This window comes from Etheostoma spectabile, chromosome 2, assembly GCF_008692095.1.
Source record: "Etheostoma spectabile isolate EspeVRDwgs_2016 chromosome 2, UIUC_Espe_1.0, whole genome shotgun sequence".
NCBI lineage: Eukaryota > Metazoa > Chordata > Actinopteri > Perciformes > Percidae > Etheostoma > Etheostoma spectabile.
The window spans coordinates 28,463,126-28,475,322 of record NC_045734.1 but is presented as its reverse complement, the minus strand read 5'-3'; the positions used below and the strand labels follow the sequence as shown (position 1 = coordinate 28,475,322).

Sequence of the window (12,197 nt, the reverse complement as noted above, 5' to 3'; positions counted from 1 at the left end):
CCATCAAGGCGCCTGCATGGCAGACAGAGCGAATACGAGTCATTACAACCGAATCATCTTGTCCATCTCTCCTCTTCCCTCCATACAAGGTTGAGTGAGGTGACCGGGCTGTCTGTCTGAACCTCCGAGCCTGTCCCTCATATTCTTCCCCTGGCAGACGCACTTCATTACTCTGGCTAAATAGACTTTCAAGAGACCCCATCAGCCATCATTTACACAGGCCGGCCCCATCACCTTTCACCACAGCCACCTCATCAGACTACATGGTACACCCATGCAGACACACAAACTGGATGCACATGCAGCTCTCCTTCTTCCTTGGCCTTCTTATCCCTGGCCAGCCTATCAGTCAAGGCCTGTGCACGCACGTGTGCACAGACACACACACACACACACACACACACACAGACACACAGGCATCCTTGGGCTCTATTCCCCAGCTACCTCATCAGGCCAGAGCAGACAGCTATTACAGTCTGCGCTCAGATGCCCATTTCTCCTCCCATCTCTTTCCTTATCTGCTGGCCGGCTAGGTCTGGAACAACCTATTGACCCGAGACCTCGCTGCCCCGTTGACCTGGACGTACTCTGTGCATTTAACAGAAAGCCTGTTATCTTCCCACCCGCAAAACTTCATCCAACATCTGTTCATTTCATTCATTTCACAGAAGCCAAGGCAGGATTTGACATTGTGCTTGCCAGCTGGGCCAAATGGTTCTCTGTATGATGTCAAGAAAACTATAAGCAACGATGAGAGAGCATGAATCAGGCTGACTGAAATCATCTTCTGCCAAACAGCAATGAAAGCATAAAATCACACCTTCCAACTTACAACCAAAATAAGTACTGGTTGCCAAACAGCAATTTGAATGCATGAAGTGGCATCATAGGGCCAACGGTTATTTTTGAATTGCACCATTTCCTGAAATGACTCCTCTATATGTGAATGTTTTCAAAGTCATAATAAAACATGTGTAATTATGTGTTAGATGAAACCCAACATGGTTAATTAACTTGTGCTTTGACACAAAAGAAAGTGAAGATTGTCAGAGACGGACAATGCACTTTCATTCATGTTGTCCACAGTTTTTCGCAGGTCTTATTGAAGATGCTGTCGACAGCATCTTTTAGTCTGATAACTCCACAACAGCGTGGACAGACTGTACCAGAAAGCCATCCAAGCCAAAATTACCCTCATCTGCGCTTTTCTTATCTGTTCCGAGGCATGAATAGGAGGCAGGTACTTTTTTTTCAGTTTCCTAAGATGACCTTCTCCAAACTACTTGGGCCACTGCTACATCTGTCTTAATATATTTGTTCCAAAGCTGTCTGGTACTAAGCCCAAGGTTTTTCTGCCAGTGTATTGCAACGCCGGGCCTTTGCATCAGGAAATTGTTGTTCGTATTGTTTTTAAATGTATCTTAATAGATGTTTTCAAACAGAAATGGGTTACATAATTAGAAAACGTCTTCAAGGAATAACTGCGCGTGAGAGAAAGAGACAGAGTGACTATGATTATGACGTTAGCAGTAACAACATAGCTCAATGTAGCAGTAGAGCTGGGCAATGCATCGATATTATATCGATATTGAGATATGAGACTATATATCATCTTAGATTTTGGATATCGAAATATGGCATAACTGTTGTCTTTTTCCTGGTTTTAAAGGTTGCATTACAGTAAAGTCAGGTCATATTCTGAATTTGCCAGACTGTTGTAACTGTTCAGTTATTTGCCTTTACCCACTTAATCATTATATCCACATTACTGATGCTTTTTATCAAAAATCTCATTGTGTAAATAGTTTGTGAAAGCACCGATAGTCAACACTGCAATATTGTTGTGGAATCGAGGTATTTGGTCAAAAATATTGTGATATTAGATTATCTCCATATCTCCCAGCCATACATAGCAGTGCAGTTATGTCCAGTTTGTCTGTCGGTGAATAAATGCTGAAACTCCTTGAGACCCAAGCCAAGTCCCTGTGTCTCGCTGGCCAACTCCCGATGAAAGTGAAGGGGGTTAGTCACAACAGCAACAAGAACTTTGGCCCGGGCTCACTTAAGGCGGTCTGACCTTTAAGGTTGACTAGCTGTTGTCAATTTAGATTTAAATGTCAATTTATTGTATTAATCCAGCGGTTTACTTAACGCCTACTCAAAGGGCTTAACACAGGCACCATTCACGTAACAATGGCGCTGCATATAGAGCAATTTGGGGTTCAGTGTCTTGCCCAAGGACACTTCAACATGGGACTGCAGGACCAGGGATCAACCCACTAACCATACGATAGACGACCGCTCAACCACCTGAGCCACAGCCGCCGGAAGCATGCATTTGGTCGTGTGTGTGTGTGTGTGTGTGTGTGTGTGTGTGTGTGTGTGTGTGTGTGTGTGTGTGTGTGCACATATCTGTCTGTCTGTCCGCAGCGAATGTTGCATAGCTAATTTTGCAGCGTGTCTACTGGTTGTGTAAAGTGTGAAAATGAAAGCGTTTGCTAACATAACTCAGTATCCAACATGTCCACAAATATAAAATATATCTAACTTAAGACATATTCCTGATTTATAGATATCTCAGGCCAATTTTTTTCATTGTAACTGAAGCTAATATGCTGCCACAATGAAAAATGTATTTTGTTTTGATTTGAGGACAAATGCTAGTGGCCAGTATGATCGCATACTGTATGTAAAATGACAATTCTGAGAAGACCGGATATGTCACTCCTCTGGGCTCTGTCAAACTGGGACAAAAAAAACAAACAATTTTCAGGCTAGATCACAATTACTATGCTTATTTAATAATACTCACACACACACACACAAAGGGCCTAAAGTGTCTTGCCCTCAGCCACCATCCACTCTCATTCCATATTCTGGACAGGAAGTAGTGAGTTGGTAACCTGGGGTGATGGAATCAGGCCTCTGACTCACGCCCTGACCTCAAGGGGGGGGAAGAACCCAGTGGAGGACAGACCTCAGCCTCCAGCGGTAGGTTAACGCAACATGGCTGACAGAGACAAACAAGCCAACTGCAGAGCCAGGATGACTACTACAAAAGAACAAACATCACTGAGAGCAATAGCTGCCTGCACTCAGAAAAAAAAGAGAAAAAAAGGGCTGGGTTAGTGCTGGAACGCTAGTGGAACAAGAACATAGCCTTTATGGATGCAGGGGAAAACAAATTCAATTACAAACTTTAGTAAAAAAGTGAATTCAAAAGCAACATGAAACCAGGGGGGGGGGGGGGGGTGGTTTGCGACTTGACTGCCAAACACAACGCTTCTTAATAAGACAAAACCAACAGAAAGTGTGCAAGCGCAAGTTAATACAGGCCCCAAAAAACAACAGAGAATGTCCGTCTCGTTCCCAGCTGTCACGAAAACAACGAAAAACAGTTGCAGAAAACACCTGACCAGCTAGGGGGAAAAAAAGAGAAATAGTTTAGTCTGAGGAAAGCGAAACGCTTGAGTTGCTGACTCAAAGCCTGGCATTCATTTTCAAGGAGATGTGTCAGGGGGAGGGAGAGGGTGTGGGTGGGGGCATGGAGGTCTGCTGTAGGGTGGTGTAACAACAAAGCTAGTAGCCTCTAGAGACCAACCTTATCTGATGCCTTGTCTCTGACCCCCCCTCACCTCCCGGCCCTGCAGATGCAGGTGCACAGATGCCAAGTAAGACATGAGGCTTTTTTTTTTTTTCTCTTTTCAGTCAGAAGGAGAACACCTGGTCCCCAAAGAGGGGAAGATGTAGTGATAGCCACTCCCTCTGTACGTCTACCTCTTTGCCCTCTCTCTCTCTCTTTTCACCCTCCTCTCAAATTCATGCCCTGCCTCTCCATTTTTCCTTCCACCCTGTCCTCACACTCCCTCCTTTCCTCTTCCGTTCCGCTGTCTAGCTCTCAGCTGTCAGACTGAGAAATAGCAGGCGAGACAGGGGTCTTCTGCCTGGGGAGATGGGCAAGAGAGGACAGAGGCCTCCAGACACACACACACACACACACACACACACACACATAGATGTGTGCACCAGTTCGCACCTGCCAACCTTTGCACATGTTGTTGTGTAACACCTCCATGTTTTGACATTACACACGGTGGCATGAGTTTTCACTTTATAGGCTGACACCACATGGAACTGTCTTGGTTACCGCCCATGCAAATCCAAATGACTTAAAAAAAATATGAAGTTAAAAGTATTCATATTGTCAAGTGGGAAACATCTATCATAATGGACTACTGATTTATAAATGTAATTAAAAGTAAACCAGCTAATTGTGTCAGGTAGGAAATATCTATCAATGTAGTTAAAAGTAGGGTATTAGAATTGAACTACTTCCTATATTCATGTTATTAAAGTAGGCTAGCTCCTTTTGTCAAGTAGGAAACATCTATCAGAATCGGACTACTACAATGTAAAGCATTATTCATTAGACAAAAGAAAGAGCAAAGGGAGCTTGTGGAAAGTAACAAACTTGCTCGGCCTACACAGGGAATGAAGAAAACGGGTGCTATATGCGCTTGAAAGTTAGTAGTAACTTTGTTTTCATAAAGTAGGAGAGGGGTTATGTTAAGATACACTCCAGCGCTTCATTGAACCGTAATTTCAGTTTTACAGATAAACCCTGACCCTAACCCTAAGTTCAACAAGTATTTTCTAATGCGTTTAAAAAGAAATCACTGATTTGGCTTTACCCAGACATTAAATTAAGCTGAGCTTTGTAGCTGAGCTGAGTTACACTGTGAATTTCACAGCAAATCTGCACTCATGGTGTTGGTGCATGCCTGCTCTAAAAGTGTCCCCACATTTACATTTAGACACATTTACATATATATGAAGACATTGGTAAAAACGAACTTCCTACAGAGTTGTTATGTTGATTGCAATCAAAACTAGATGATGAGGTGGAAACATTAGTGGAAAGTTTGCAACCCAAGGTTTTTAAATTAAGCTGCATGACAAGCTCCTTCTTACTATGGCAAACTAGAAAAAAAACTTAAAAAATCACGTCATATCAGTTAAAAATATGCAGTTGAAAGGTTATGTTAGTTAACATACATGGAAATGCATCTTTAGATGTATTTTCATTGTTCAATGTATAAAGGAATCTGCTTATTTCATTCATGGTGACAGGTACAGTAGATTAGAAGATTTGTATCTCTAAAGCCCGACCGATATATCGACATTATGCATTTCCCGATATATTGGTAAAGGTATTTATAATGGTCAGTTTTTACATTCATTCATCAGAATCATTTATAATGACAAATCAATGATTCTGATAAATGAGTATTTAAAAACCCAGGAGACCGGGGTTTGGTGTTCTGTTCTTGTCCGCTATCACTGAAACGTACATTTTGTAACCCCAGCCACGATCTTTTTCTAAACCTATCTGCCCCGTTCTGGTGCCGTATCTCAGTTACACCAAGGGGATAAGCGAGCATCTGGAAAGCGTACCTCCTATGGGGAGATTCTGAGCATAACAAGCCAACGCCTTCCATTAGCATCCCATTGACTCCCATTCATTTTGGCGCCACGTTGACAGTGAATAACTTTACTCCTGAAGCGTTTAAAGACTCTATTTGTCCATTCTTTATTTCTAAAGAAACACGACAATGTATATAAGCCTCTATTACCTTGTATCTCACGTTTTGGCCCCGTAGCAGGTGTTTTTGTAAAAATAGGTTAACATTTGTGTCATAACCAAGCAACTTACTGTCACTCAATAGAGAAATTACTATAGTTAGAGAAGCTTGAAGGCAATTGGGGGGACTTGGAGGCATACATTTAAGGGAGAAGCCCATAGAGAGACCATTAAAGCAAATGTTTGATGGATTGGTAATACTTTGGTATGCGGCAAGTGAATCCTTATGAAGACATATTTATCCACGAATAGATTTCTCTATGCACATTTAGCAGAAGACGTACAACTTTCAGACAGGTTGCTCACATCGCATCTACGTCTTCAAGCTCAGTTGGAGGCTGTGCAGTAACGCTCAGCACTCACTGGAAAAGTGCTTCTAAAAGACTTCACTGGTCTCCGTCGAAGTCTATGGCATCGCTGTGTCCATTTCTTTCACTGTCTATGAGTTTAACGTGCGTCCTGATTATGAGTGTCAGAGTGCAAGTGCATCTAAAAATGATGCTAAAGGGCTAGACGCGAGTCCTGAGAGCGTCAAATAGGGATGCAAACGAACTTGACCCAGAGCGTCAAAGTTATGCCAAGAGTAAATATGATGCTAAAGGAGACTTTTTGCATCAATAACAAACGCCAAAGGCACCTGACCAAGCATCCCTTTGTGACGCAATAGTAGTGACAGACACAAGGGTGGTATATATATTGTCATCTAACTCTAGGAAAGAAAGTGTGTCTCCCACAATGTCGAACTACTCCTCCAATTATCTACAAAAAATACACATTAATGCAATGGTACCATAAATAAACTGACACTGACACTACTGTTTTTCCTTTAATTGATGGGACTCATCAGATCAAATGGGAATATCTAACCCGAGGGCACGCAGCCCTTCATTATCAGCGTGATGTGCTTGCAAGATCAAAGAAAACGCACGCACTGAAGTTTGAACTTTGTTCTGAAACTTTTTTCGTAGTCAGTGTGGAAAGTTCAGTCAGTGTGCATTAGCCAGACTACTTATTAGTTACTCCCTCATCAAAAACAGACCTGTGCTGTTAAAAATATGGCCCTGTCAAATCTGATGTAACCCCAAAACCAAAATATAACGCCTCACAGCTGATCAAAGTCTTTATACGAACAGCTAAAACAATCTACTGTATTACATTGCATAACAATAAAACTGTAAGGTTTAGTTAGTTTATGCTCAGTTTTACTGGCTGGTAATTGGACTGCCATGTCCTTTCACTATTTACAAATCATGTAAATATTTTCGGCATGGTCACATGGGGCTGGGTACCAAATTCAATACTTTGTAGGCACTGATGGAACTACCTCTAAAGTATTGAGCATCAAAAAATGTCTCGTCATTAAATACCCAACTTCAATAATAAGGAGTAAATCTCATCAGCTTCAGTAAGCCAATGAGAATGCTTCTACTAAGATCTAATAAAGTCTGTGATTGGCTGTCTAACGTTACACATCGTTGAGGCTTTCTGGAAAAACTCAGAAATGGGAGCTCATGTAGTAGGAACAAAAAAAAATAGATAAAGGATTTATTTTTCTTTCATGAAATTGGCATTGAGGAAATTATTATTTAGGAACTGGTAGTAAAGTTACTGAATTAGTATTGACATTTTAAGAACAATACCCAGCTCTATGCATGGTCCAATGAGGCCACTCCTATGACGAAGACTTTTAAAATGTTGCTTATTGAGGCCTATTGGAAACCTTTTTTCCATTATTTTTCAGACTTGTGTGTTGAAAGTTCAGAGTCATGATGAACTAAACAACCTACTTGTTGTCAAATTGGATCAGGAGATCAGCACCACTGTCATGACCAACCTGATCTCACAGAAAAACGTGATGACCATGACCTCTCAACACCACATCATGTGGCAGTGGCACGTTAACTGTTCAAATGATGTGCCAACAATTTAGATTTAGGAAATGAAGCTACTTGGTTCGGTTTAGGAAAAGACCATGGTTTGGTTTCACACAGTTTCCTTAGTGAACGTTTGGAGTTTGTTTGACCCATCCATCCACTCCTAAACTCCTCTCTATGTGGACATTGAGACACAGTAGCGTTAAACCAGGGCATACACGTGTCCAAGCAACAAATGACCCTAATTGAATTTCAAGGAGAGACATGTTTGCAGATATGCAAATAAGATTTAATATACAGCTCAAATAAAATGTACAAAGTCTTTGGCAATTAGACTTTTTTGAATATCTGTATATAGTTGTAGAAAACCATCAGACCCCCCAATTGAATCTAGACACCGGTGGTGGCGACAAAAGAGCCTGAAGACCAGACCGAAGGAGGCTCCGGACCGGTCAGCTGGAGTAGAGGACTGGAGGTGGAACGGGGGGTGGGGGGTTGCACTCTTTGCCTGCAATGACAGCTGAATAGCACAGAAAGAAACAGATTATTTAATAATGAATGGCAAAGGGAGAAACAGATTTGAAGCAGGGTTGTGACTCTGTGATTGGCCCTTGCCATTTGTGTAATGATTCTGATTGGTTTAGCAGGAAGGTGAACAACAGCTGATTGGAGTTAGGTAGAGCATTGATTAAGAGTGAGGACTTCCTGAAAGGATTTACACTGAGATACATTTCAATCACAGACTAGTTGCAGAGATGCAACAGTTACACACGCATGATAAAATATACATTTGTTAGAATAACAGCTGAATTGATGTAGGAGTGCATCGATTAATAGTTAGTCTTCCCGGAAGAATACACGCTGAGCTACATTTCCATTGGCATTGTTTCCATTGTCCCAGCACTTCATTTCAATGCATAAGGTTCCAGCTCCACGTAATGAGGTGTTAAGAGGTCGTGGTCATTTCACAAAGCAGACGAGAAATACATGGTAAATCCGTGGTTTTGGGAGCCATACCTCTGAATGTTGGACAGAGACAGGCTAGCTGTAAACAGGAGTGTATATACGTTCCCCTGGGATGTCATTCCAGCTTAATAGTCTCTCTAATATGACACATTAAGGATAATTTTTGAAGGGTTTTATGTTTTCAGCAATGTTTTTGCCCTTGGTTGAATGTTTAATGTATTTTTCCCTGGTTCAATATATGCTGAAATCACTAACCTACAGCTTATAGCCTACTGGTTTTATACTAACCTATTCCCTCCAATTTCCAGGCCAGACATTAAACATTGATATCTTCACAGTGGTTGGATTTTGACCATCCATTTCATTTCCAACTTCATTTCTTTCAATCAGAACTATCCAAAGGTAGCCCTTACCAATCTCTTTCAAAGCGCAACACAAGGCTAGACCAGCCCCTTGGGAGTCTAGGACCCGGGGAACGGTTTACAGTATTTTTGCTAAGCTAAGCTAATCGCCTCCTGGCTCCAGCTCCATACCTCAAACACAGACATGAGAGGGGTATCAATCAGTCTCATCTAACTCGAGGCAAGAAAGCAAATAAGCGTATTTCCCAAAATGTCAAACTGTTCCATTAGCCTCACCTCTGTGCTCTCCAGAAGCTCAGTGTGGCAATTCCGTAAATACTGTTACAATTCAATCTTTTCCACAAGCCGGAAATCCTTTTTGTGTAATGTCTTTTGATTCTTTGCAATTATTTCAGCAAAATGTTACGCACACATCTCATATAATTGCATATTGTTTCTTTCTTATGTCGCAGTCATTCACTGTTGAGGATAGCATACCATGATATGTTAAATCCAAAGACAGGGCTGTGCAACAGTGTTGTGCAATTCCTCATGGACTCCTAGGCTTTTGGCTCAGGGCTATTTCTTTCCTTCCCGAGGTGTCGTCAGCGGGCCTTTGATGGGAAAGCGCTTGCAGAGTGGTAATAGAGAGGAAGAAAACAAGCATGCATTTGATTTATTTCCGATGAGCATTGTAATATTCACAAATGCCAATGTGAGATTCGTTCAGGTCTTCTTTACTTAGTGATTATGTTTAGAAAGGGGAAATACATTTGTCTTTGACACCTGACTCTGAAAGAAGAATGGGATATTTGTATACAGATGCAATGCACATGTACGGGAAACGTTCGCATGAAAGAAGCGTGAGACATACCAGTGGAGGGAGAAATTGAAATCTAACACTGTCAGTAACAATGGGAAACCCCTTGTGTGACAGCAGGGTGACACCTTCATCTAACATTGCTTGTGGAGGCAAGTGGAAACAAGCCGTATCTGCCCTCAAACAGAGAAGGCAGGTCTGGTCCTCAGTTGGCATGTGATGCTGCACATATGACACAGGAAACAACACACAAAAGCACTTAGGAAACATGCTTGTGGACAGAAAAGAGTGCGCACAGCAATCTGTTGCAAAGTATTTCATCATTGTCTTTAATCTGTGATGGATTTTCAAAAAAAAAAAAGAAGAACTGGAAGATTGCTGCAGCTGGGCGTTGTGATTGGCAGGTTTGGGCATATGAAGAGGTTAAAATACTCATTCTAACCCATCCACACACAAATCCTCTTTTACTAATGGGGTAGTCTGCCATTGCAGACATATATTTACACTGTGGAGCCGTACATGTACACAGGCTACAATACATTTCCTTAAACCAATCACAGTCATCTTCAACATTTACACCCTGCAAAAGAAAACGCTGCAAACAATGTTAACTGAAGTACACGTGTACTGATTAGGGCTGGGCACCGAATTCAATACTTTTTCAGGCACCGACCAAATTGCCTATAGATAAAGTATTGAGTATTTAAAATTGCCTTGTCAGTCAATATCCAATTTCAATACCCGAGGAGTAAATCTCATCAGAGTCAGTGCATGGGTTTTCAGTATGCTTCTACCCAGATGTAATAATGTGATTGGCTGTCTAATGAACACATCATAGAGACACGTGAGGATAACTCTGAGATGGGGCTCACGTAGTAGAGAATAAAGTCGTAGATGGAAAATAAAGTCCCGGACATCTCAGTTAGATAGCGAATGCCGTAAACATATTCTTTGTAAGTCTTCACAGTCATTCCCAAAAGAATGAGTCAGGCAGGCCTGACTCATTGCCCGATCTACCTTTTCCTTCAAAAGTCGCCATGTTCCGCGCGTAGCTTTCATAGCTCAAAGTTTGTTGTCGCTTCACAAAGCGAAGGGAGTTTGAAAACGGCAACACACAGAGAGCAGGAGGTGAGGGACACCCTTTTCATCATTCATCATTTTCAGACTTTTAATGGGGTGACATCCACCATGACCTGCATGAGAGAAATTAAAAAAAAAAGAATAAAAGAAAACATATGCTGCTTTTCTATTTACACACGCAAGCACAGAGGCTAGTAACCTACGAGAGTACAAGCACTATGAATAAATCACATCTCTAAGGTCGCATCGTGTAAGAGGTCTGAAATGGAGTGTTTATTCAGTATGAGACGCTGTGTGCATAAGTGTGTGGAGGCATACTCAGGTCCTTGGTTTACTTCAGAGAGTGCATTGTGCAGTATTTCATCCAGAGGACAGAGCTAGTAACTTCATACTGAAGGCTATGGCAATCTACTGCTATATTATATTTCCTACACCCTTTGGTACGCTCTCTCTCACACACACACACACACACACACACACACACACACACACACACACACACACACACACACACACAGTGCCTTTGTTTCATATTCACAGCCATTCAGTGGGACTTGCGGTAACAGTAAACGCTGTGAAAAATGATACGACTTTCTCCTACTTATTAACACTGACTAGCATCATAGGTGATGGAGTGAGTGGAAGCGGCTCGACATTCAAGGTAATGCTTTCCAAAAGGGCTCCCCAGACCCCAGTCGACCCGAGTCATTACATCAAAAGACTCCCCATTGCAGTATCCATACATCTTCCACCCTGTCTTCTCCCTGCAATGCCACTGGGCTCTAGGTGTCTTTGTCTATGTGTGTTTTTTCTTTCAGAGCACAGAATCTGTTTTTTTTTGCTGCAAAGAAACGGACCTTCCTCTCCGTATTTAATGCTACTCCACTTTGGGGTCCCGATGAGTGAATAAGGGGGACAGAGAATAAAACAACAAGATGCGTCATGTGGTGTGTGTCCTCACCTGGGTGGCAGAATTGGAACTGCACGATTCAGCCTTTTCAAGATAATCAAGCTTTCTAAATTTTATCGAAAAAACATGAGAGCATAAACAACATGCACCCCCACAGGCGCAGCGAGAGAAAAAATGTGTCAGCCTGCCAGAGGCGGGTCTCCAAGGTTACGTGTGGTACTTAATCCCCTAAACCCCCACCCCCTCCCGGCCTAATGATGGAAGAATTCTGTTGATGTCTTAGGTTGTCTGCATGCTGTGTTTGTCTGTGTGTGTGTGTGTGTGCGTGCGTGTGTGCCAGCGCGTGCGTGTGTGTGTGTGTTTGCGTGCATGTGTGTGTGTGTGTGTGTGTGTGTGTGTGTGTGCATCTTCCTCCCCTTAGACACAGTTAAACCTCAGTGACATCAGCAGCCATGTCTTATTTCCCTATTACAAAGGTCCCACTGTAACATAGTGTGTCAGACCAGGGAATAGTGTCTCTCTCACACACACACACACACACACACACACACACACACACACACAC

General features: G+C 42.2%; 1 protein-coding gene across 1 annotated transcript in view; it reads left to right on the top strand.

The window, feature by feature from the left end:
- The window catches only part of pcdh10a (protocadherin 10a), a 39,259-nt gene extending 28,512 nt beyond the window's left edge, over positions 1–10,747 (top strand). Inside the window, exon 5 of the transcript XR_004335390.1 lies at positions 10,736–10,747. The gene's annotated coding sequence lies outside the window, so the exon portion shown is untranslated. The remainder of the gene's footprint in view (positions 1–10,735) is intronic.
- The last annotated feature ends 1,450 nt before the right edge of the window (positions 10,748–12,197 follow it).